The sequence below is a fragment of the Copadichromis virginalis genome, linkage group LG22 (genome assembly GCF_057382275.1).
Source record: "Copadichromis virginalis isolate Kocher_CV1m ecotype Utaka linkage group LG22, C_Virginalis_male_GT1.1, whole genome shotgun sequence".
Lineage (NCBI taxonomy): Eukaryota > Metazoa > Chordata > Actinopteri > Cichliformes > Cichlidae > Copadichromis > Copadichromis virginalis.
This window is the reverse complement of record NC_140638.1, coordinates 478,434-505,000: the sequence shown is the minus strand read 5'-3', so window position 1 is coordinate 505,000 and position 26,567 is coordinate 478,434. Positions and strand designations below refer to the sequence as shown.

The window sequence follows — 26,567 nt, the reverse complement described above, 5'->3', positions numbered from 1 at the left end:
ATGACGAGCTGCTTTTAACAGTCTCTGTGGTGTTTTGATTGCAGACGCCTCATCAGGACGGACCTCTGGCTGTGTACCATGGACCAGCCCAACACATCAACCAATCACAAGAGAGGACAGTGAACCACAGCTTGATGACCAATCAGTGCAGCTCGCTGCATGAAGACATCCTGACATTAAAATTATTGCCAGCTTGGAATAAAAACACTCACAAACACTTTCCTGAAACCTGCAGGTCAACACACAAAGTACCTGCAACATACCAACAACATGCCTGCAACACAACTGAAACACACGAGCAACATGTCGACAACACACTTGTAATACACCTCCAACACATGTTGAACACACCAACAACACATGTTAATCAAACCAGCAACATGCCAACAACACCCCTGCAACACACCTCTAACATGACTCCAACACAAGTGAAACACACCTGCAACACACCTGTCACACGCCTGTCACACGACTGAAACACCCCAGAAACACGCCTGAAACACACCAGAAACACGCCTGTCATATGACTGCAACACGCCTGCAACATGCCTGAAACACACCAGAAACACACCTGAAACACACCAGAAACACGCCTGCAACACGCCTGAAACATGACTGTAACACGCCTGCAACACGACTGAAACACTCCAGAAACACGCCTGTCATATCACTGCAACACACCAGAAACACGCCTGTCATATGACTGCAACACGCCTGCAACACACCAGAAACACGCCTGAAACACGCCTGCAACACACCAGAAACACACCTGAAACACGCCTGAAACACGCCTGCAACACGCCTGAAACACGCCTGAAACACACCTGAAACACGCCTGAAACACGCCTGCAACACGCCTGAAACACGCCTGAAACACACCTGCAACACACCTGAAACACGCCTGAAAAACGCCTGAAACACGCCTGAAACACACCTGAAACACGCCTGCAACACACCTGAAACACGCCTGAAACACGCCTGAAACACACCTGCAACACGCCTGAAACACGCCTGAAACACGCCTGAAACACACCTGCAACACGCCTGCAACACACCTGAAACACGCCTGAAAAACGCCTGAAACACGCCTGAAACACGCCTGCAACACGCCTGAAACACGCCTGCAACACATCACCTTTTAGCTGAATCAGTGCAGTACTCTTTAACACTAGCAAGAAAGCAATGTATTTATAAAGCACTTTCAGGTGCTGTACACTTGATACATTAAACAAGTTCAAAAAAGAAATAATATAAATAGAGGAAACATATCATCTTTTTTTTTTTTTAAATAATTCAAATAATATTTAAAACAGTAGAATTGGCACAAATAGCAAAAGCAATAATAAAATAGTATAAAATGATAATTAGAATTGAGCTTCCTCTTGGACCTGGGTACCTCAGCTGAGGCAGGAAAGGCTCCGCCCCCTCTGAGCTTCCTCTTGGACCTGGGTACCTCCAGGAGCAGCTTGTCAGCTGGCCTGAGAGACCTGGGGGGTGGGTAAGGACGAAGAAGCTCAGAGAGGTAAATTGGGGCAAGACCGTTTAAGCCTGGGGTGCCAAACGTACGGCCCGCGGGCCGGATCAGGCCCACAAACGGGTTTAATCTGGCCCGTGAGATGATTTTGTAAAGTATAAAAATGAGCAGCAATTTTTCAATAAAGAAACTGCTGTTCCAATTGTGTCCATTGGATGGCGCAATAGCAATTGTGAGCTACTTTGTTTTGCCCGCGAAATTTAAACCCGATGTGCTTTGGCACCCTCATTGGCCCAATATGTTTCTGTCAAAAAGAGAAAAGTGGATGCAGAGTGCAGAGTGTTCCAAGAAAAATGGTCATCCTCCTATTTATTCACGGAAGTGAAAGCTGTATGCTTGGTGTGTTCCCAGCATGTTGCAGTGCTGAAAGAATATAACCTCCGTCGCCACTACGTGAGTCTTCATGCCGACAAATATGACAACTTTCAAGGACAGCGGAGAAGAGAGAAGGTGAATGAACTGTTGGCGGGTCTGAAGAAACTGCAGTCTGTGTTTACTCACAGCCGAGACATCAGTGACGCTGCAGTGAAAGCTAGCTACCTCGTTGCTAACGAAATTGCACTAGCTTCCAAACCATTTAGTGAGGGTGAATTTGTAAAAACATGTATGATGAAGGCATCTAAGATTGTGTGCCCTGCAAAGTGCCAGGCCTTTGCAAATATCAGCCTGACAGGAAACACAGTTGCCGACAGGATTTCTGATCTTTCAGCGGATTTGGACAAAAAAATAGTCATTTATTGTGTTTTCAGTTGCAATTGATGAAGGCACATTACAGATGTTGCACAACTGGCAATTTTCATCCGCGGAGTTGATGACACATTGACCGTCACCGAGGAGTTCGTGGAGTTGGTACCGATGACAGATACAGCGACCGCAGCTGATATTTTCACCGCACTCGTCGGCGCGTTGGACAGGGTCGGAGTGGACCGGTCCCGCGCTGTCAGCCTGGCTACAGATGGTGCGCCCTCAATGATCGGGAAGAAAGCAGGCGTTGTAAAAAGGTTCAGAGATAAAGTGCAATCTGCAAATGGAGGACGTGGTTTTTGGACTTTTCACTGTATTTTGCACCAGGAGGCTTTGTGTTGCAAGTCACTGAAAATGGATAACGCCATGAAGGTGGTCATCCAAACTGTTAATTTCATCCAGAAGCCTCAAGCACCGTCAGTTTGACAGTCTTCTCAGAGAGAAAGACCACATCTATGGCCTGCCATACCACACTGCGGTAAGATGGCTGAGCCGAGGTGCTGTGCTGAGGCGTTTCTTTGATTTACGAGAAGAAATTGAACAGTTTATGGAAGAAAAGGGGAAACCAGTGTTAGAATTTCATTCTGCAGAATGGATGCAGCACCTTGCATTTATGGTGGATGTTACAGAGGACCTGAATAACTTGAACAAACAGCTGCAAGGACGCAACAAAGTTGTCACGCAGTATCATGACAGCATTTCAAGTTGAAGCTGTTATTGTGGGAGACGCAGCCCACCGGTGGTGATGCAGCTCACTTCCAAAGTGTTGCGGATATGAAGCGGTTCAAAGATAAAATAACGGGACTGTTACTAGTTTGAGCAACGATTTCAGATTTTTGGTGAACTGGAGAAAGACTTCAAAGTTTTGTGCTCGCTGTTCACCGTGAATCCTTTCGATCTGCCCGTCAGCATCCAACTTGAAATAACAGACTTGCAGCGTGACTCGGATTTGAAGGGCAAATTTGCCGCAGCTGGCTTGAACACATTCTGTCAGAATCTCTTGCCTGGTTACCCCAACTTGATGCCCTCGCTGCAAAACTATTGTGCATGTTGGGAACCACGTATCTTTGTGAGCAAGTTTTCTCTGTAATGAGCATAAATAAAACAAAACTGCGCTCAAGGCTCACGCACAGGCACTCGAATCACATCCTGAAGTTAGCTGCTGCTCAGGATGTGAAGCCTGATATTGATGAGCTGGTGAAAGCTAAAGATGCCAGGTATCAGGAGTCACATAAACGATGCAACCCCACTGAAAGTGCTGCATGAGACACCCTGATGTACTTCTGTGATCTGTGATATACTTCTGTGAATCACTGAGGCGCTGTGTGCTTGTTCTTTGTCCTCAGGATTTTCAAATAACTTGAGGTGTTTTATGATTAATAGCTACTGCTGTGTGGAGTCTTTCATAAACTGTTTATGCTGAGTCTGAGTCTGCAGAGGGTCCCGGTGATGTGGAAGACATCATGCCTCGTCCCTGTACCAAAGACGCCTCGTCCCAGTGGCCCCCAGGATTACAGGCCCGTGGCACTGACCTCCCACATCATGAAGACCCTGGAAAGGCTCATCCTGGACCAGCTGCGACCCATAGTAAGACCACATCTGGATCCCCTTCAGTTCGCTTATCAGCCTCGTCTCGGAACAGAGGACGCCATCATCTACCTGCTCAATCGTGTCTACACCCATCTGGACCAGCCGGCGAGCACTGTGAGGGTCATGTTTTTTGACTTTTCCAGTGCTTTCAACACCATCAGGCCGACCCTCCTGGGTGATAAGTTAGCAGCGATGCAGGTGGATGCTTCTCTGGTGTCCTGGATTGTTGATTACCTGACAGGAAGACCACAATATGTACGTCTCCCACAGTGTGTGTCTGACAAGGTGATCAGCAACACAGGGGCACCACAGGGGACTGTCCTCTCCCCCTTCCTCTTCACCCTCTACACCACAGACTTCAGCCACTGCACAGAGACCTCCATCTTCAGAAGTTTTCTGATGACTCTGCGGTGGTTGGATGCATCAGCAGGGATGATGAGACAGAGTACCGGGCTGTGGTCGACTCCTTTGTCACGTGGTGTGAGCAGAATCATCTGCAGCTCAACGTGGCAAAGACCAAGGAGCTGATCGTGGACTTCAGGAAGACCAGGAAACACTTGACCCCTGTTTCAATCCAGGGGGTCAGTGTTGACATTGTGGAGGACTATAAATACCTTGGAGTACACATTGACAATAAACTGGACTGGGCTAAAAACACCACAGCACTTTACAGGAAGGGCCAGAGTCGTCTCTATTTTTTGAGGCGACTGAGGTCCTTCAACATCTGCCAGAAAATGCTGAGGATTTTCTATGAGTCTGTTGTGGCCAGTGCGATCCTCTATGCTGTTGCATGCTGGGGGAGCAGGCTGAGGGTCGCAGATGCCAACAGACTTAATAAACTGATCCGTAAGGCCAGCAATGTTGTGGGGATGGAGCTGGACTCCCTCAAGGTGGTGTCGGAGAGGCGGATGCTGTCCAAGATAAAGACAATGTTGGATAACACCTCCCACCCACTCCATGACATGCTGGTCAGTCACAGGAGCTCGTTCAGTGAGAGACTGAGATTACCCATGATGCACCACTGAACGACACAGGACATCATTCCTGCCTGTGGCCATCTCCCTGTACAACGCATCCACTTAACACACTCTTTGCTGCTACAGCTACACATGTTTCTTTTCCAAATATTTATTTATAAGTGACTTATGTATGTATGTATGTATATATATGTATATATTGTACTATTCTTAGTTAGTGTATTGTCTGTCTTGTCTTAATGTTGGTTTAAAATGGAGCACTGTAACAAAAAATAATTTCCCCCAGGGATCAATAAAGTGTTCTGATTCTGATTCTGATTCTGATACTGTATGTTGTGCCTGTACTACTTTGAACACAGGCTCTAGCTTTATTTTTATGTTGATCGTATTAAAACAAAGAAAACAATCTGAAGTTGTTGTTTTTAAGTTATATACACAATGATTTTACCAGTCCGGCCCACTTGAGAATAGACTTCTCTCCATGTGGCCCCTGAACTAAAATGAGTTTAACACCCCTGCTTTAAGCATTTAAAAACAAACATGAGAATTTTAAATGAACTGTGTTCACACCGAACGTGATAAATCACAAAACATAAATCTTACATAAAACATTTTGTAATTATACAGGCAGCCAATGGAGTGAAGCCAGGATGGGAGTTATGTGCTCTCTTTTGCGAGTTCTGGTTAAAGGTCGTGCAGCAGCATTTTGGACCAGCTGCAGACGAGAGAGAAGATGCTGACTAACTCCACAATACAGCACATTACAGTAATCCAAACGAGATGGAATAAAAGCATCGATTACGGTTTCAAAATGCAGCCTGGATAAAGTAGGTCTTATCTTTACCAAGCGCCTTAAATGATAAAAACTGGACTTGACAGTAGCCCTAATTTGACTGTCTAATTTAAAATCACTGTCCATCTTAAAACCCAGGTTAGTAACAACAGGTTTAAAATACACAAGGTTCACAAGGTCCACTAGGACCAAACAGAATCACCTCAGTTTTGCTTGAATTACATCTTAGAAAGTTTAGGGACATCCGAGATTTAATGTCTTCTAGAGATGCTAGAAGTGGCTTAATAGAGAAGGCATCATTCTGCTTCAGAGGCAGATCAATCTGACAGTCGTCAGCATAGCAGTGGAAGGGTAATCCATGCCTTCTGAGGATGGTTCCCAGGGGCTGTAAACATAATGAAAAAAGCAGAGGCCCTAAAATTGAGCCCTGTGGGACCCCAGACTGAAAGGCAGCAGAGGAGGACTCATACCCTGAAAGGTTAACACTAAAAGTTCTGTCAGAAAGATAAGACCTAAACCATTTCAAAGCAGTACCACGAATGCCTGCAAGATGGTGCAAGCGAGTCAGTAAAATGTTGTGGTCTACAGTGTCAAAGGCAGCTGTTAGGTCAAGAACAACACGATTACCAGAGTCACAGGAAAGGAGGATATCATTAAAAACCTTTAAGAGTGCTGACTCCGTGCTATGAACGTTTTTAAAACCTGATTGGAAGACCTCTGGGACACCACTCTCCTTTGGTTGCAACCTTCTCAATGAAAAACACATAAAATCATCAGAGAGGCCTCCAAGCAGCCACTTTGTGGAGCATTTAAGACTGAGTCAGTAGAGTTAAATAACACGTGGATTGTGACTGTTGGAGGAAATGATCTTAGAGAAATATTTTCTTTTAGCCTCCTTGACCGTATCCTGATAGAGGCGCCAGCAGTCCTTTAGGATTTGAAGAGACACCTGCAGTTTGTCCCTCTTCCATCTGCGTTCAGCTCTACGACACTCCCTCCTCACAGCCCGAGTGGCGTCGTTAAACCAAGGGTCCGTTTTAGCCTTGGGCTGCCTGGTTATTAATGGTGCCACAGAGTCCAGAGTGGTTAGGCAGTATGATCAGCGGGGAACTGGGCAGCAGTGGAAGGGTTAATAATCCGACAGCGGCGAACAGGAGCGCTGGTTTGAACTGTAGTGCGTGAAAACGCAGCATCAAATAATACAGCCATATGGTCAGAGAAGGCAGTGTCAGTCACTTCCATGTTAGACACAGGTAGACTGTGCGACAGGACCAGGTCCAGTGTGTGTCCGTGTTCATGTGTGGGACCAGGTACGGGCTGGACCGGATTAAAAGAATCAATGAGGCTTAAAAACTCCTTCACCTGAGGTTTGTCAGGGCAGCAGACATGGATATTAAAACCCCCACAATAAGAACGTAGTGGGCATATGATTAATGGTGCTGCGTGTGGCGGGCTTTAAGGCTCAGCTCAGATTTAGACAGAGGAAGATGAAGACAGAGGCCGAGAGCTACAGCAGAGTTCAGCCTCACATTGTTTTTGTCCAGATTTGGATTTTAAAGGATTTGATTCTAGGACATTCCCAGCTGGAGTTTGTGCTCTAAAGGAACGCAGTCAGGGTTTAAGGGGGAAGTTTGAAGGCAAACTCAGGACGCAGTAACACGATTAAAGGAAGCTCCTCGTGTAAAACAAAGAGGCTCCCCTGGTGCCGCTCAGCGAGCATCTGCAGCTGATTGGATTTGTTCAGGATCGATTCTCTGGAGGATTCTGCTCTCGGCTGGTGGCACGAGTCCAGATCGAAGGAAATCTTATCAGCTGCCATTAGGCCCGAGGCCCATCGCTCGGCTCATTTCGTTCACAGAGAAATAAAACAGTGAGGCAGGAGGAGGAGCTCCCTGTGGATGAACAGAGCTGGTTTCTCAGGAAGAGGAACTCAGTGGCGTGTAGCCTGAGCACAGCAAGCGACTGCCTGCTCACAAAGAAAAGTGTCCGTGCTTGTTAGCAGAAGTTCTGCACGAGCTAACTTCACCTAACGAGCTAATAGGAGCCATTAGTGGGCTCCAATTAGAGGAATCCCTCCTAACGAGGTCAGACAGATCAATAGCACAGGGAGAGGAGTCGCGTATCAACACCTCTGCAGGCTTTCAGCCTCACTCCTAGCCTGCTGGTTACCACGGTTACCAACACGACCTCTGACACTGATCAACAATTCCTCGCAGCTCGTTGTCCCATCTGTGCAGCGAAGTCATCTTTAACATCACGCAGTCTGAAACCTGTAGCTCCACCAGGCGTGGAGGAAGGTGAGGGAGGTGGGTCATGTGACACAGACAGAAACAGACTGAGCCAGTCAGACCTCAGCGCACACGCTGAGACTGGGGTCAGAGGCCATTAGGTCACTACACGATGGTCACTCGTGTAGAACACCTCAGACAGAGGCTGCTGCACCAAAAGCTTCACTGTGATTGCTCTGGTTCGAGCAGGTTGCCTTGGTCACCGGCAGTCAGCGAGGAAGGCGACTTCTCTGCATCTCCACGTATCTCTGACCTGCGACCCATCAGTTACCATAGCAACCTCACAGTGGGTGTCGGTGCAGTACTGTACGCCTGTTATAGCACACGGGTAACCATCGCGAACCTCCACCGACCACCCACCAGCTGGTTGGAGAACATCTGTGAGGCTGTGGCACCGCTTCAGGAGAAGTGTTGGCACAAAGGAGCCTGCTGAACGTTAGTCCCCGCCCCCGCTAACAGCGAGAAGAACAGCTCGACTGGCCTCCTCGTTCACACGCTTCGCCTGCCTTTACACCACCTAGCTGTCCATATATCCAGTCATCCACCTATCCGTCCATTCATCGACACATCCACCCAGACATCCACTGCGAGCTTGCTGAGATCTTCTGATGTACACTTCAAACAGACTGATCAATAATCTATACCTGCTGCTGTAAACAGGCTCTCTGATTGGCTGCGGTCAGTGTCCTCTGAGCTTTGTTTTCATGTTTGCTGCTTTGTTCCAGTTTCAGTCATTCAGCAGATTAATCCTCTCAGCAACAAATCTGATCCTCATCATCCTCATCCCCATCTCACACGCACACACACACAGACACACACACAGACACACACGCCTGTCCGACTCTAATCCCACATGTGATCGTTTGCTGAGGTTAATCCTCGCGTCTGCCTCTGCCGTCCACTCTGATGGATTTACTTTCATCCCTGCGTTGACATCTCATTACTTCCTCATGCTCAAGTCCCGCCTCTCTCCTGATGACATCGGTACCGTTTTACTATGGTGCTCAGGTGAGTTTTTAACACGGGGCACGTTTAGCTTCATGTCTGTGATTCGTATCAGCAGTTACACCACAACATGTTTCAGGCACCACCACCACCGCCGCCACCCCTACATCATCTAAGACCTTCCAAAAACCTTCAAACAGGGGGCGGGGTCAGTCATTAGAAAGGAGGACCCCACAGACCAGTTCCTGTTTTCCTTTGAACACCAACACTGACATTCTTTATCATGAACCTGAGAGGTGATTTGTCTTATCAGCAGCATTCACGAGCTGGTCTGAGCTAGTTAGCCACAGGCTAACATAACATTAGCCACAGTAACCAAGGCGACCATGACAAACACGCCGGTGACAACTATCCTCAGTCTCAGACCTGTAAACCTGTCAGCCAGGTGAATACAGGCGTTTTAAACAAGCTAGCAAAGCCAAAGTGGCTAAAGCTAAAGCTAGCTTAGCCACGGGCCTCGGTATGAGCAACGGATCAAAGCAGTGAGGAGGAAGACAACAGAGAGCAGTGAGGAAGGCTGGATGTCCGGCTGAAGGTACCGACCTGCTGGTTGATAACACGCACGTGCGCACAAACACACACCCTGGGCAAAAACATCAGAGCACACCTGAGCTCAGCTCACTCCGTGCCGCCAACCTCACAGTTTTCTCACAAATGACATCACATCAGTCTCAATCCAACGACACGCTGCACACCTGGCTGTCCCTCACCTGCACACAGGTGTGGGCGTACCTGCAGCAGTCAGTGAGACGGTGTGTTTGTAGTAACGCTGAACATTAGGGCAGAGGACCAGGTGGAGCTGCAATTGCTGCAATCAAACATGCACTTCCTGTTTCTCATGACACAGAAAAGGGCGCACAGGTACGCACTCCTAAGCTGCTGCAAGCTCATTTTCAGTGCTGCGTTTCATTCAAAGGTCAAAGTTCAAGTCACAGGAAGGAACATGGAGCACAAACACACAGAGGTCAGAGGTCAGAGCTGGAGAATAGCGTCACCAGCAACAAATGACATCAACTTAATTGGAGCTTCCTCCTGAGGCCAGCAGGTCAAAGCTCGGATGCTGGCGGTGGCGCTCAGACCAGGAACAACGGTGCCTGTAGCTGGGTCACAGGGTCAACTTCACAGAGGTCAAACAATTACCAACATGGCAGCTTACCGCCGTCCGTGGGGGGAGGGAGAGAGCCCAGCTGGTCATGTGATTGGTCAGCGGGCTCTGATATTACTGCAGTTAGAAAGGAGGGGGTCGGGGGGCTGGACTGGAAATGCTTTTATTTTTAGATCAATCACTGATTGGACAGCAGGACCTTTGCCCACGTGACCATTGACCTCAGTCCACTAAGACAACAGGTCCAAACAGGTCCATTAAAGTGACATAAAAGCAGAAAGATCAACAGTGATGTCACAGTATTTTTTTTAATCTGGACATACTGAAGGAAAGACTCCAGAAACCATTTCTAATGTCTCACATTTAAACCGATTCATCGAGTTAATCAAATAATACTGATAGTAATCATAATCATCGAGTGCCTGGAGCGACTGGTGGGCGTGTCATTGTGATTTGGTGCTGCCTCTGAACTGAGCATGCTCAGATCCCGTCATCCATCATCTTAAATAACAGCCTAACAGCAGCACCACGTGGTTTTCCTCGCCGCCCGCACAGACGGGCCGGTTGGATGTGACGCCGCAGGAAAGCACACAGGCTGCTCCGCCAGACGTTTCCGTCTCTGCCGGACTGACCGGAAAGACGCCTGAAAATGGATCCAAAAGCTGAGCCGGGCGCCGAGCTGACCTCACAGGCAACGACCGCTCACACTCACCTGTGCCACGACACGCTCCCGCCCAGGTGAACACCACATGACCCGCCCACCACGACCAATATCCACCAATGTTTGATGTCCAAAAGGAAGTCGACTTACAGTGTAGCCACACACACACAGACACACACTCACCCTCCTGCTGGCCAACATCTCTCAGACTAACAAGCTCCTCTCGACAGCAGCGATAACAAAGACAGATCGTCTGATGACAACACTGAATGTCATCGTGTGTGTGTGTGTGTGTTTGTGTGCGTGCACGTGTGTTGACCACACACAGTGTGACTCACTGAGCTGTTCGCAGTAAATGACTTTGTGCTCATTTGGAGGAGATTCATTGTGTTTTTAAGCCTCGCCGCGTGGCGCTCACATATTCCACTCTTTCCATCAAAATGCAAACTGAGCGGCGGTGGCTCGCCGCAGCCCGCCTCCCTCGCTCTCGTTTTAAAGGCCAATTTATTGGATTCACAAAAAGCCCGAAATAATCACTCATTGTAAGGCTAAAAGGCTCATCACAGAGTCCAATCATCCAATAAAATAAATGTGGTTCATAATTGCCGTGGAAATGCAGGCGGCCTCACACAAATGAAATCTCATCACAGCGAGCGTCCTCGCAGACCGCCGCCGCCCACTGAACACCAGACAGTCTGCAGATTCTTCAGTGACAGCGTTACGCCTTCGTTACTCTGCCCATGCTCACAATGCCTCGTTGGTGGCCTCTGACACTGAGCGGTCACCAACAGGTGGAGCTTTTCTGGATTTAGACAAACTGAAGCACAAACCCATCTGACCCTCGAGGTCACCTGACCTTCACCTGCGACCACACGCGTTTCCTGCTGCTCGTTGCTCTGTGGCTGTTTTTCAATCGACTCAAACACTCGAATTCAAACCTCAGAGCTTCAAAGGGACGCACACCAGAGACTTTCATTCATACACAACACCAACAAAACAAGAAGAAGAGAGCACTGAGCGGGCGGACATTCACCCAGGTAACACAAGTGTTTCAGTGTGTGTCAGCGCACACCTGCAGGTGAATGAGGAGGTCTGTCCACGCCCACCACGAGGCAGGATCTGCTGTTAGAGCTGCAACCAGCCAGGAGATGCATCTCACTGTGTACCTCCCACTCACTCACACACACACGCACGCACATGCGCGCACACAAACACACACACATATGCATGCACACACAGGCAATGAAGGCTACACAAAGGAGGAACAATCGCCTGCCAAACTGTGCCTACACACACACACGTTTGTACATGTATCTCTCTGAGGACCTTTGTTGAATGAATTAATTTCTCCTCATTTCTCCACCCGTTACAGCAACACACCCACCCCGCCCTCTGAGGCCACACTGCTGCTACATGAGCCTAGCTGCACAGATGTGCACCACAAAACAAGCCTGCAGCCAACCACTGCGAGAACAAGAGCTGCTGTGATTGGCTGCAGAAATGAAAGAAAAGCAGCGAACAGCACAAACATCATGACACGCAGACCGGTCAGTCTGCAGACCACATGTGAAGATTACAAATGATCTTCTTATGGCCTCTGACAGTGGACTCATCTCTGTGCTTGTCCTGCTAGACCTCAGTGCAGCGTTCGATACTGTCGACCATAATATCCTATTAGAGCGATTAGAACATGCTGTAGGTATTACAGGTACTGCACTGCAGTGGTTTGTATCATATCTATCTAATAGACTCCAGTTTGTGCATGTAAATGGAGAGTCCTCTTCACACACTGAGGTTAATTATGGAGTTCCACAGGGTTCAGTGCTAGGACCAATTCTGTTTACATTATACATGCTTCCCTTAGGCAGCATCATTAGAAGACATAGCATACATTTACACTGCTATGCAGATGACACCCAGCTCTATCTGTCCATGAAGCCAGATAACACACACCAATGAGTTAAACTGCAGGAATGTCTTAAAGACATAAAGAGCTGGATGGCCGCTAACTTTCTGCTTCTTAATTCAGATAAAACTGAGGTTATTGTACTCGGCCCCGAAAAGCTTAGAAATATTAGGGCTGCGCCATATTATACCGTTCACGGTAATACCGGTATAATGTTAGGCAACGATAGGAAAATGAAATATCGCGATAGAATATGAGTAAAACGCGCATGCGCAGCGCCTTTGTTTTCATACGCACATGGCCGATTGTTGAGTGAAACAGATGAACCAGAATTGGTTTGTAAAAATGGTGCAACTTCAGTGATGTGGAACTGGTTTGGTGTTTGTCCGTCAGATACACGACAAAGCACATTTTTTTGCAGAACATGCAAGCGGCCGTCGTTATTGTCGTATTTGTCGGACTAAGATGCTCTTAAATCTGGGTCCTAAACTCCGTATGCTTCAGGTCAAACAACACTGCAGCATCACTGAGAGTTAAAAACTGTCTAAATTCTTTCATCTTTAATAAAACGATCAGCATTGCTGCTTTACCAGGTGTAACTATGAAGTTTAACTTCCAGGCATCCATGAAAACAAAAGTTATTACATTTAACGGAGTTAGAAGTTAGCAGGAAGCTAGCGGAAGTTAGCTCGCTAGTTTCGCTAGTTACCTAAGCATGATATAGCATGTTCTGACTGAGAGATTTCTGAAAAAATTCAAACGTACAGCTCTGCTATCACTTCCAACATAAATGAAGACAGGAAACTAAACAGCAGTGACGTTTGTAGGGTTACTGAAGTTGGGCTAGCTGGTATATAATGATGTGCTACCTGATCGCTAGCGACACAGCTATGTTAGCATAACATAAACAGTGAAGCTGGAGGACGAACACTAACACTTTTCCACTTATAAAAGTTAACGTGAAGGTTCTTCATGGTTAGAGACAAATGCAATCGCATGGCAGGATGCTGTAAACGGACCAAACTTCAGTCAGGAGAACAACTGAGATAATCCATCCACAATACGAGGTTAGTCATTAATATACTGCAACAACATGGGAATAGAGCAGCTGCCAGAGAATTCAACATTAATGAATCAATGGTACAGAAGTGGAGGAAGCAAGAAGAATGAGTTTAATAAAGTTTGATTTATCTGACTGCTTTGTTTCGCTTAATGTGTCTTATAATCCCGCGCACCTTGTGTTCCGAAAAATACGTACTGCACACTGCAGTTTAATGTTGCAAAGCACCTCTTTTTAACTTCAGTGGATATTATACATGGTTATGCTCAGGATATGTCAGCCCATTTTCACTGGAAATGCCTTTTGGTTAAACTTTCAGCAAGGAATTTGCATTTGCACTGTTACATTTTTATAAAGCTTTAATGCATAAAAACCAGCTTCTTGTTTAAGTGAAAATAAATGGAAGGTTGTCTTTTTGCGCTAGTAATGTTGTGGAGTTGTATTTTGTCTCGCATCAATTATATCGTCAGTTATATCGTTATCGCAAATTTTCAAATATATATCGTGATAAATATTTTTGGCCATATCTCCCTGCTCTAGGTATCTAACCAGAGTCTTACTGAGCCTGGTTCTGCTGGAGGTTTCTTCCTGTTAGAAGCGAGTTTTTCCTTCCTACTGTCTCCAACGTGTTCGCTCATAGGGGGTCGTTTGATTACCTTGACATGACTGTTGGTGAGTCAAAGGTCAGGAATCCTCCTGTAGAAGTCTTACCATCGCCCCCTGCTGACCTTCAGACAGAACGCAGGTTTGAGGCTGTTTCTCTGTTACCAGCTGACCTGTGACGTCTCATGGCTGCAGTTGAGGTCACATGTGATTAATAATGATGTTCTGAGGCCTCTGTGAGCCAAACAGAAACTCTCCATATTCAATGATAACTGAGACTTTAGCTTAAAGCTGGTTTTTAAACACTGGTTCAGTCGTCGTACTTCCTCTGAGAAACAGCAAGAGGACGCAGCCTGACCTGCCTCCTCCCGTCTGATCCTCTATCTGCTCTCTTCCTGCCTCCCTCATCACTTCTGCCTCTGCTTCGTCACGTTCAGCTCTGACACGAGCAGACGCTCGGCCACTCCACAGTCAGAGCCCCCTGCCGAGCATGCTGGGATACCACGGCTGCCGTGGCAACGGAAAGACAGGCTCTGCGGGGAGGAGGCTGAAGGAAGAAGCGGCAAAGACGGATTAAAGTAAGACGAGGTCAGAGGAAGAGGAGGATGAGAGAAAACAGGCAGGAGAGAAGACGAGGTCAGAGGATGAGGGGATGAGACAGATGAGACGGCGACAGTCGGTCTAAATCAGATTACTGCTGAGATCTGACGACACAGAAGCTCTCTCTCAGGGGTTAATCTGCTCTCGGCGGGATTAGAGCGTCGCCTGCAGAGATCACCTCCATCTCTTTCTCTGAGACGTGAGCATCGAAGCTTCACAAAGACAAAGAAACCTGCAGTTCCCCAGACATCCAGCAGGGGCAGCAGTGAGTCAGTCCCCAGAGACTGCCATGTTAAAATAAACATATTTATTCATACAACAGCTGTTTGTGGGGGCGTGGCCCCATTGACCGTCAGGTGTATGGTGACACAGGTGGCTGTAGCTGCTAGCTGACGTGCGGAGTGTGTCTGACCAATAACACGGCTGCTGTGAGGTCAGAGCTGACAGAGCTCCTGAGCTGGTAACTGATAGGCCAACTCACTAACACTGAGGCTTTACAGAGCATGCCCATCTTTTATATACGGTGTACGGTCCAGACATCAGTTTAAACATGAACGTGATGAAGCTGTGGTGCTCAGCGTTGGATTACCATGGCAACGCTGATGCTTGGCCCTGATTTGCTAACACAGAAATGTGTCATCAAAGTTTGGACAGAAACACAGCAGTTTCCCTGAAATAGTGCAGTCGTGATTATTTGGCAGCTGAACCACTGCAGCTGTCCAAACAGATCCAAATGTAGCGAAGCGCCGTGATAACGGCCCGCCGCTATCAGTCTGTGCTAAGCTAGGCACAACTGTATATCTGCAGGAAACTGGGGGCTGCTGACACACCAGAGTCGCTGCAGCGTGCTGCTCCTTCTGGTTTCTCCAAGCGAAACACAAACGTCATTTTCTTGGTGAAACGTTGGCGTCTGCAGACGTCAGACGGCTGTAAATCCCGAGCCGAAGGCTGCAGGTTTCTCTGATCGTCGACATCGGCTCAGATTTCTCTCACAGTGAAAAGCAGAGTCCTGTCAGTGCGAGGAGAAGATAAAGAGTGCCGATGTGTTTTCCACCATCAGTCACTGACTCACGAGGAAGATCACGGGTGGAGCAGCAGCAGACACCTGACACCGTGAACCAGCAGTCCATCGTTTCTGACCGTTTTTCTCTCGGTCCCCGAAGCTTCTGAGACGAGGACGCAGAAAAGCCCCCCACCTGTGCGAGCTGCCTGCTGGCGCGATGCTGATTTGGGTCGTGTTCAGACAAGTTAACCTGGGAATTTCTCCATCTCGGCTCGGGTACAGCTCACCATCTGGCAGATTAGCTGTTAAAACTCAGTGAAGTGAAGTTAAGCGGTGCTGGCAGCCTCGCTGCCGTCACACTTTACATTCTGGAGGAGCGGGGACAAAAACGGGAACTTTTTCATTTGCTCCAAAAAGTGGATTTTTCATAAAAAGCTCAGTCGCTTTAATCACTGCGAGAGCTGCAGCTGCACACGCTCAGTCTGCAACACGCTTTTTAAATCCTTTCCAAACAGGCAGCAAGGGACTGATCTGTAATTTTACTTGATAACAGCGTGCTGGTTGGTTCATTTTGTCCTCTGCTGGGTTTTTGTTGCAGCCAACTCTTCTCTGCTGAAGATAACCATAAATATGCAATATTTACTGATTAAACTGAGCTCAGCCCCCAAAATACTGCTGCTCATTCATTTTCAGAGCACAGCCTGCATAACGACGAGCAGGCAAGTCGATTCCTTTTTCTACAACGATAAAGGCCCCAGGACGCTTCCCTGAGCAACACCACGAGCACGCAACAGAAATAACAAACACCAGACTCGACTCTTCTTTAACCTATTAAGGTTTAAAACCTCAGAGCTCAACGTAACAGGCCCAAGATTTATCCTGTAAATGCAACTTAAACCAGCAGGGGGCGCTGCTCTGTCAGAAAACACCAACACGGCTAACATCAAGTTTAATCCAGTAAGTTTGTGTAAACTTGTGATATCCATGACGATAAGACAGAGAATATTACACAAACAAACCATTTCAAAAGCTCATCACCAAACCACACCAGCGCTCACCTGTACAGGTGAGAGAAAAGCCACAAACATGACAGCAAAAGCAAAGACATTTTCATGTCTCACATACCTGTTGAGGAGCGGTGGTCAGACACAGACGGCACATGGAAAAAGACAAAGAAACAGAGGTTAGTTTAAATGCAGCACAAATACAAAGAACGTCTCAGAACCAAAGCATGAAAACCTCAGAGCAGCTACGCGACAGCATCTCCACAGTCCAGCGACTTGTATGTTTAGTACTCCTTCATTTAAAAGGACGGCGAGCTTCAGGTTGGAGCTGCACGGCTGGCTTTAGCGCTTCAGGACAAACGTGACTCTTTTTAAGAAGACAAAGGCTCCGCCTCCTCGGCTCTCAGTGATTTTACTTAAAACCAGGCCGACGATGATGGCTGTGGAGCACTTTGGTCAATAAATGTTAAACTCGTGGCACAGAGCATCAGAAAGCAGTTTAGAGTGCAAACGTCTGAACAGCAGCAGCACTGGCCTCACACAGAAACAGGTCAGCAGAGATGCGAATACAGCGAGGCGCCGAGCGAGCGGCGGCCTCAAACTGTCAGAGAGCCGGCACAGCTCGGATCGCGCCTGACTGACAGCTGAAATCCGGAAACACTCCAACATTCGGAGGTTTTTCAGAAAGTGTGCGGTGAGCGTGCTGCAGTCTCAAACCACACACACACACACACTGAGGTGTTAAATGTATGCAGCTGGTGTTTCTGCAGCCTGTCAGGGTGCCGTGTCTCTCTGACACTTACACTGCTGAAACACCGAAACGCCGGCCATCACCGACTCTGCAGGACAGGACGAGGGCGTGTTCGCGGCTCTGAGGCTCAGAGCAGCGGTTTCCCTCACTGCACAGGTAAACTGCTTCATATGTAAGTTCATCGAGTCACACAGCCATAAACTAACGTCTGACCAGCTTATTATAACAATCAATCACAAAAAATAACATCTGACAGGTTATTGATGCTGCAGCTCAGCTTCACGCCGTACACGTGTAACGAGCTCCACCTCTGGGATCTCTCATGTTGTTCCTCACGCAGGCCGCTCTCGCTCTGCAGGCCTACAAACGTGTTGCCATGGCCAGTGGTTGCTAAGGACAAATGAGTATTCCCTGACTAGTTGATGAGTTTTATTTTGAAGGTGAACAGCTTCCATTTCTGGCTTCTGGTTGGTGTGTTTTGCACACAGGTCTGAGTCCTCCATGCAGTCACATCAATCACACGCAGCTCCGTCTTTCAGACCAGTGTAGGGTCACCGGCTCTTCTCTACCCCCCCAGCAGAGGCGGGGCTACACCCTGGACAGGTGGCCAGCCTGTCACAGGGCTAACACAGAGGGACACACACCTGTGGTCATTCTAGTTTAGGACCAGAGTCCTGCAGTTTTCTCCATTCATTAGTGTAAGCAAGCCTGCTGCTGTCAGTGTGTGTTAGTGCTGACAGTGTACGGCCGGGAATTTTATCCATTTCTGTTTACAACAGAACCATTAAATCCAGAACGAGTTCCTCACCAGGATCTACTCTGAAACACTACAGGAGCTGTAACATCTTCACTCGCTTCCTGTCCAAGCTCCTCGTTTATTCACACCATGAAACTCAAACTCACAGAAGTCTGTGGGGATGCAGGCCTGTGCACATGAGCCGCTCTTATTAAAAGCCATACCTGATGTTTGTAGCCGTATATGATCAAACAGTCTAACTGTGACTGTTCTGATGAAGCTGAGCGCCTCAAACAGCTGATTGAGCTGCACCCCCCATCTGCTGCTCAAAGATGCTCACTGACAGGAAAACAACAGAGCCAATGAGCCTAACAGCCATCACTGCAGCACTGTGTGTGATGATGACTGGCATCATGCTAATGAAGCTGACAGAGAAGCTAATGAAGGATGGAGTTTAGAACAAGGAGACGTGTCATTCCCAGCTCCACCTGTCGGGGGCGTGCTTTAGCCCAAACCAACCCTCTGAAGCTCGCCTAGCAGTGGAGGTGGGAGTCAAAGTCAGTCAGTGTGAGTCGTCCCTGTTCAGTGAGTGTTTTTCTCCAACACACCAACACTGAAAGCTGCCGTCACACAGAGCCAGGCTGCGGTTGTTAAAAACACATTCTTCCCCATCACTGCCAACGATAAACGCTGAGCAGCTTCCCGACCAGCCGAGCACGAGGATGTCACACTCTTACTTCCTCCAAACAGCTAAATTCACTCTGCGTTTCAGCTGAGGTCACATGACGAGCGTCAGCCGATGATTAAAGTCAGCACGGCAGCCAAAACGCGGCCTCCTCCTCCTCCAGGCGTCTGCATGAAACACTCAGGCTCACAGAGTTTTTTCTGCTCTTGGCTGTGTGTGATGTCACAGAGACAGGATATAGCCAGCCAATCAGAACAAAGCTATCAAAGCTATCACCTCCTGCTCCTGCTGTTACCATGGAAACAGTGGCAGATGATGAGCTGCACTAAGGGCAGTCATATGAAGAAGGATTATTCTGAACTGTGTGTGTGGTTTCAGACAGACAACTGACCCTGACGGACTCACAGAGACGCTGCTAATCAGAACCAAACTAAAACAAAGCTGAGCTGAGAGGAGGAGGAGTAGGTGGAGGAGGAGGTGGAGGTCCAAACTATAAAGTCAAAGCAGCGTTTCTCCTCCTCGTGCCGTCTGTGTGTGATCACAGGAAACAAAGACATGAAGAAGAAGCAGCGAGTCAGTGCTCACCTGCACAGCTGATCCAGAAACGGATCAATAAATCAGCTTTCTGCTGCGGGTCTGAGGTCTGCTGCTCCTCAGCAAATTAATCCTTAAGTCTCTGATCTGCTTTCCAGTAGAGCTGGGCGATATGAGATTTTTTCATATCACGATATGTTTTTTTCATTTCAGGCGATAACGATATCTATCACGATATCAGCCAAATAACTATATTTGTAAGATTTAAATGTGCCGTTGCTCACAAGTAAAATGTGAAATAATCAGCAGCTTGTTTTGATTTAAATATTTATTTCCCATAATAAGTTCAACAGGGTAGATGTACTTAAGGAACATGAGACTTTTTCAGATAAATAAAGGCAAATATTGCAAACTACACAAAAGGCAGCCGCTAAAGCGTTTAAGTTTCAAAATAGAACAAACGAAACAGACTAAATTGTCAATTCCACTTAGAAACAAAATATTAATTCTAAACATAAATCTTAGTTTGTTTTACAGAAGAACAGACAAAACTGACTAACTTTTGTCAATATCAAATAAACTGAGAACTAAAAGGAAATTCTCAATCTCTCCTTGTTGTATAGCTGAGCTTTTCAAACAGTTTTAACAGTTACGTTAGTCTGACAAAAGCCGAATGACGAATTAGCGCTTCCAGTCAGAGACCGAGGCTACGTCCACACGTACACGGGTATTTTTGAAAACGGAGATTTTCCGTTTTCGTTTTAAAAAATAATCCCGTCCACACATAAAGGCAGAAATGAAGGAAAACGCTGCTATGAACACGCCAAAGCAGCAGGTGGCGCTAGATTCCTCCATTACCCGCTGGCTGCTTCCCAAACAAACACACGTGCGGCTTGGCACTTGTGCTGTACGTAACAAGTCACACGACGTGACGCTGCGGCTGTGATTGGTTCGGCTCTGCACTATTTAATTTGGATTGGCTGACCTTTTTTTTTTTTTTTTTTTTAAGAGGACAAGAGCGGCGAGGTCTATCGCGATAGCTTAATTTCTCTATCGAGTAAAAGTTATCTCGCGATACATATCGTTATCATTCTATCGCCCAGCTCTACTTTCCAGTAAAACCTTCTTCAGGTAAGAACACCTGTTTAAGCTGGTTGATGGAGTCTGACCTCTCTCCTGAGCTTGAATCTGCTCTTCCAGCAGGAAATGACTGGCTCTGATTGCACAGCTCCATCGTTTTGGCTTTCCTCGGTGTGTGCAGGTGTGTTTAAAGCTCTGTGCCGATGCTGGATTAACCCTATTATTCCAACATGCTCACATCTGAAAACTGCCTCTGTCTGCCCTCCAGCTTCTCCTCCTAGTTACCATGGAAACAGTTCTTGTTATTGTCAAAGGAGCTTGCAAAGAAAAGCGTCTGGACTTCTTTAAGTTGCTTGAAGACGTTTCACCTCCCATCCGAGAAGCTTCTTCAGTTCTAAGGACTCTCCACCATTTGACCTTAGAACTGAAGAAGCTTCTTGGATGGGAGGTGAAACGTCTTCAAGCAACTTAAAGAAGTCCAGACGCTTTTCTTTGCAAGCTCCTTTGACTACGATGACCTGGATGACTGAGAACCTTCACAGACATAGTTCTTGTTATTGATATTTTGTACTTATGAAACGGTAAATAAAGCTTCCCTGAATCTGAATGACACGCTGAGCCCGGTCCCCAGAACGGGACTAACGCACCCCCCCGGGTCCTCCAGTCTCATGTTGAGCACCCTCCACATTGCAGCCCCATCGGCGTCGTCTCAGGAATAGATGAAGGAAAATTCCCCTGGAGGCAACATTCCTCACGGCTCCGGGACGAAGCGGAGCCAATCACAAAGAAGAAAAGGCCGAGGCTCTCAGATAAGCTGCTGCTCCGCCCCTTTAAGGGATAAATACCGGGATTCTGGAAAATCTGGAAAACTGCCTGGAAACATCTCAGAGGATGGCCGGGGGGTGGGGGGGGGGTGGGGCTCAGAGTCTGAAACGTCACAGATAAATCAGCTGACTTTTACAGATGCTTTCTCACCGAGGACGCGCCGGGGGGGGTGGGTGGGTGCGCTGAGGGTCCACTTAAGCTAATTAATGGATCACCGTGCACATGCAGTGAGCGTGCACGTTGTGTTTTAAGGGGGCTTAAGTCTTCATCCATTAGACAAATGAAGGGTGGGAGCCTAATGGCAGCCACACACACACACACACACACACACACAGTAATTTGTCTTGTGGACTCATCAGGACTTTTAACGTGATCGCGGTCTCTGAGGACAAAGTCAGATAAAATACGATAAATATGCAATCACATCCAAGGCAGGACAAACTCCTCTTCGCTGTGTTTCTGGAAGGCTGTGTGAGTTTGGTGTGGTTTGAAGTGTGTGTGTGTGTTGTGACGGATGAAGAACAGTGTCTCAGCATCCTCAGGTTTGTGTCTGTGCTGCTGAATACAGACGTTATGATGTTCAACCAACCCTCACAGTTTTACTAGTGCTTGGAAAAAGCTTTACTTTTTAATATTAACACTCGATTTTATATCATTTCACTTTCAATGTGAAATAAATATGGTGTAGTGCCCCCGTGCCCCCCTTTGGACTCATCCCTGCCCACGTAAAACATGGCGTCAGCGAGCTGTGCCATTCAAACACGTTTGTGTTTAAACTATCATGTGAAACATTCAATGTTAGATGATCCCAGATCAACACAGCACAGTTATTCCTGCAGCCCGTCTGTGACACGTTCACGGAAACGAGAATCAGATTGGCTCTGTGACCTCGCCGCGTCTGAAACGCTCCCAGAGCCCATAAGTTTCTCTCTCAGGCTCGGCAGCAGAACAAGCTCGCGGCAAATTTTCAGCTTTTTCCATCTGATTGAAATATTGGCCCTTGTGATTAACCCCGCTGATATCCGAGAGGATTCCAGCTACCCACAACTCACTGCTGTAAGGGCGTGACGGCCCGGAGGAGCCTGATCTCTAATAAACGTGACGCGTACATCGTCTCTGTGCTGGAATAAGCCTGACGTGTAATCCTGTTTCAGGATGCTGCGCGGGGGGAGTCGACTTTTCTCAGCATCATATTTAGACCACTGAACTCACACGCACACACATGCACGTACGCACACTCACACACGCGCACACACACTGACAAACGCATCAGGAGCAGCACCAGGTTCAGCACCAGGTTCAGCACCTTAACCACGGACACTTTGGCACGCAGGCCGGAGCAGCCAGGGATCGAAACAGCGAGATCAGAGCGGTTTAATCAAGCGCTCGGCGAGTACCTGTGGGCGATCTTTGAAACGCCGCCGCCCCGTCCAAAGCGTGCCGGCATCAAATCCAGCTGATTCCTTGAAAAAAAACTCAATCAGTTCTTTTCCAGCTCATCTCACTGAGTTAGCTAAACCAGGCGTGCTGCGTTTACCTGTCGAGTCCAACACGACTACAATTACCCGAAGCTTCTGATAGGAGCTGCTCGTAACATGTGCATAGGTGTGCGTACGTACAGGTGTGTGTGTGTGCAGGCCATATTGTTGGCTGATGCTGGCTGAAAGGAAGCGAGGCTCTGCGCTGAGATTTCACAGCCTGATTTTGTTTTGTGATCTTTCAGAATATCCTGCAGCGACACTCTCACATCCACGCACTTTAAATAAAATCCACATTTCTGTCTTTGAGGCGATATCTGCCTGTGTCCCGTCACCTCAACGAGGCAGCAGCTTCTGCTTTGTTCCTGTATCCAGACCTAACATTGGACAGAACGCCTCGTGCTAACACGCCGACACACTCCATCAGTCTAATTCACTTCAGACCCTCGAAGGAAACTTCACTGCAGGAGCTGCGTGAAACCTCCACCGAGGCCTCCCTGACAAAATGAGAACGGTTACTCCCACACAAGCGTTTAGCTCCCAGAGTCTGGAGTTCCTCCTCAGCTCCGGTTTCTGGCTCAGACAGGAAGCACAAATTTGGGACACGGTGAAAAAACAAATGAACAGCACCCGTTTAAAGTGGGCCGGCTCCAGGCAAGCCGCCAGAGATCAGTCGCCAGAAGTCAGCCCCGGAGGTCAGCCGCCATCCTCCGTCCAAGCACCCCACCCCGCTTCATCGGAGGGTGACGGAGCAGACACGTGATGGAAACCAGGTCAAACACAGAGACACAGATTTACACCTTAGGAAGGAAAAACAGGCCGAAGTGGGACAGAGAGCACAGACACACCAAAACCTTTCAGGGGAAAGCTTCACACCTCCGCTTCCCTGCAAGAGAATAGAATAGAATAGAATAGAATAGAATAGAATAGAATAGCCCTTTATTGTCACTGTACAGGTGCAATGAAATTATAGGTGCTGTGCAGAAGTGACAAATAAACACAAACACTGAGGGGAACAAAGACGAGACTGACTACACAGTGAGGCTCTAACCTGGACGACCTCACACTGAGGTCAGAGTGGACAGGAAGGACATGACCTTTGACCTCCTCAGATCGTCACAGCTCACAACATGCCAGGGTTAACCTTACGTCATCATCAAACACCAGAAACACGAGTGCAAACGGCGACCTCGGCTAACACTAACGTTTAGTTAGCGGTTACCATAGCGCCCGCTGCTGTTTCTACTTTCAGTTTGAAGTCGTGCAGACACCCTCACACCTCAAACACCAACACAACACAACACCGCAAACACCAACATCGCAAACACCAACACAACACAACAGCAACACAACACCGCAAACACCAACACAACAACTCAAACACCGCAAACACCAACACAACACCGCAAACACCAACACAACACAACACCGCAAACACCAACATCGCAAACACCAACACAACACAACACCGCAAACACCAACATCGCAAACACCAACACAAAACAACAGCAACACAACACCGCAAACACCACAAACACCAACAAACACCACAAACACCAACACAACAACTCAAACACCACAAACACCAACACAACACCGCAAACACCAACACAACACAACACCGCAAACACCAACATCGCAAACACCAACACAACACAACACCGCAAACACCAACATCGCAAACACCAACACAAAACAACAGCAACACAACACCGCAAACACCACAAACACCAACAAACACCACAAACACCAACACAACACCGCAAACACCAACATCGCAAACACCAACACAAAACAACAGCAACACAACACCGCAAACACCACAAACACCAACACAACAACTCAAACACCGCAAACACCAACACAACAACTCAAACACCGCAAACACCAACACAACACAACACCTCAAACACCAACACAACAACTCAAACACCACAAACACCAACACAACAACTCAAACACCACAAACACCAACACAACACCGCAAACACCAACACAACACAACACCGCAAACACCAACATCGCAAACACCAACACAACACAACACCGCAAACACCAACATCGCAAACACCAACACAAAACAACAGCAACACAACACCGCAAACACCAACACAACACAACACCGCAAACACCAACATCGTAAACACCAACACAAAACAACAGCAACACAACACCGCAAACACCAACACAACACAACACCGCAAACACCAACATCGTAAACACCAACACAAAACAACACCAACACAACAACTCAAACACCACAAACACCAACAAACACCAACACAACAACTCAAACACCACAAACACCACACAACACCGCAAACACCAACACAACAACTCAAACACCACAAACACCAACACAACACCGCAAACACCAGCACAACAACTCAAACACTGCAAACACCAACACAACAACTCAAACACCGCAAACACCAACACAACACCGCAAACACCAACACAACAACGCAAACACCAACACAACAACTCAAACACCGCAAACACCAACACAACAACTCAAACACCGCAAACACCAACACAACACCGCAAACACCAACACAACAACTCAAACACCACAAACACCAACACAACAACTCAAACACCGCAAACACCAACACAACAACTCAAACACCGCAAACACCAACACAACAACTCAAACACCGCAAACACCAACACAACACCGCAAACACCAACACAACAACTCAAACACCACAAACACCAACACAACAACTCAAACACCACAAACACCAACACAACAACTCAAACACCGCAAACACCAACACAACAACTCAAACACCGCAAACACCAACACAACACCGCAAACACCAACACAACAACTCAAACACCGCAAACACCAACACAACACCGCAAACACCAACACAACAACTCAAACACCGCAAACACCAACACAACAACTCAAACACCGCAAACACCAACACAACACCGCAAACACCAACACAACACCGCAAACACCAACACAACAACTCAAACACCGCAAACACCAACACAACAACTCAAACACCGCAAACACCAACACAACACAACACCGCAAACACCAACACAACACAACACCGCAAACACCAACACAACACCTCAAACACCGCAAACACCAACACAAAACAACAGCAACACAACACCGCAAACACCACAAACACCAACACAACACCGCAAACACCAGCACAACAACTCAAACACCGCAAACACCAACACAACAACTCAAACACCGCAAACACCAACACAACACCGCAAACACCAACACAACAACTCAAACACCGCAAACACCAACACAACAACTCAAACACCGCAAACACCAACAAAACACCACAAACACCAACACAACACCGCAAACACCAACACAACACCGCAAACACCAACACAACAACTCAAACACCGCAAACACCAACACAACAACTCAAACACCGCAAACACCAACACAACAACTCAAACACCGCAAACACCAACACAACAACACAACACCTCAAACACCGCAAACACCAACACAACACAACACCGCAAACACCAACACAACAACTCAAACACCGCAAACACCAACACAACAACTCAAACACCGCAAACACCAACACAACAACACAACACCTCAAACACCG

General features: G+C 47.5%; 1 protein-coding gene across 3 annotated transcripts in view; it reads right to left on the bottom strand.

Moving 5' to 3' along the window:
• The window catches only part of LOC146682309 (semaphorin-6D-like), a 93,171-nt gene that overhangs the window by 49,209 nt on the left and 17,395 nt on the right, over positions 1-26,567 (bottom strand). The gene's annotated exons all lie outside the window — the stretch shown is intronic.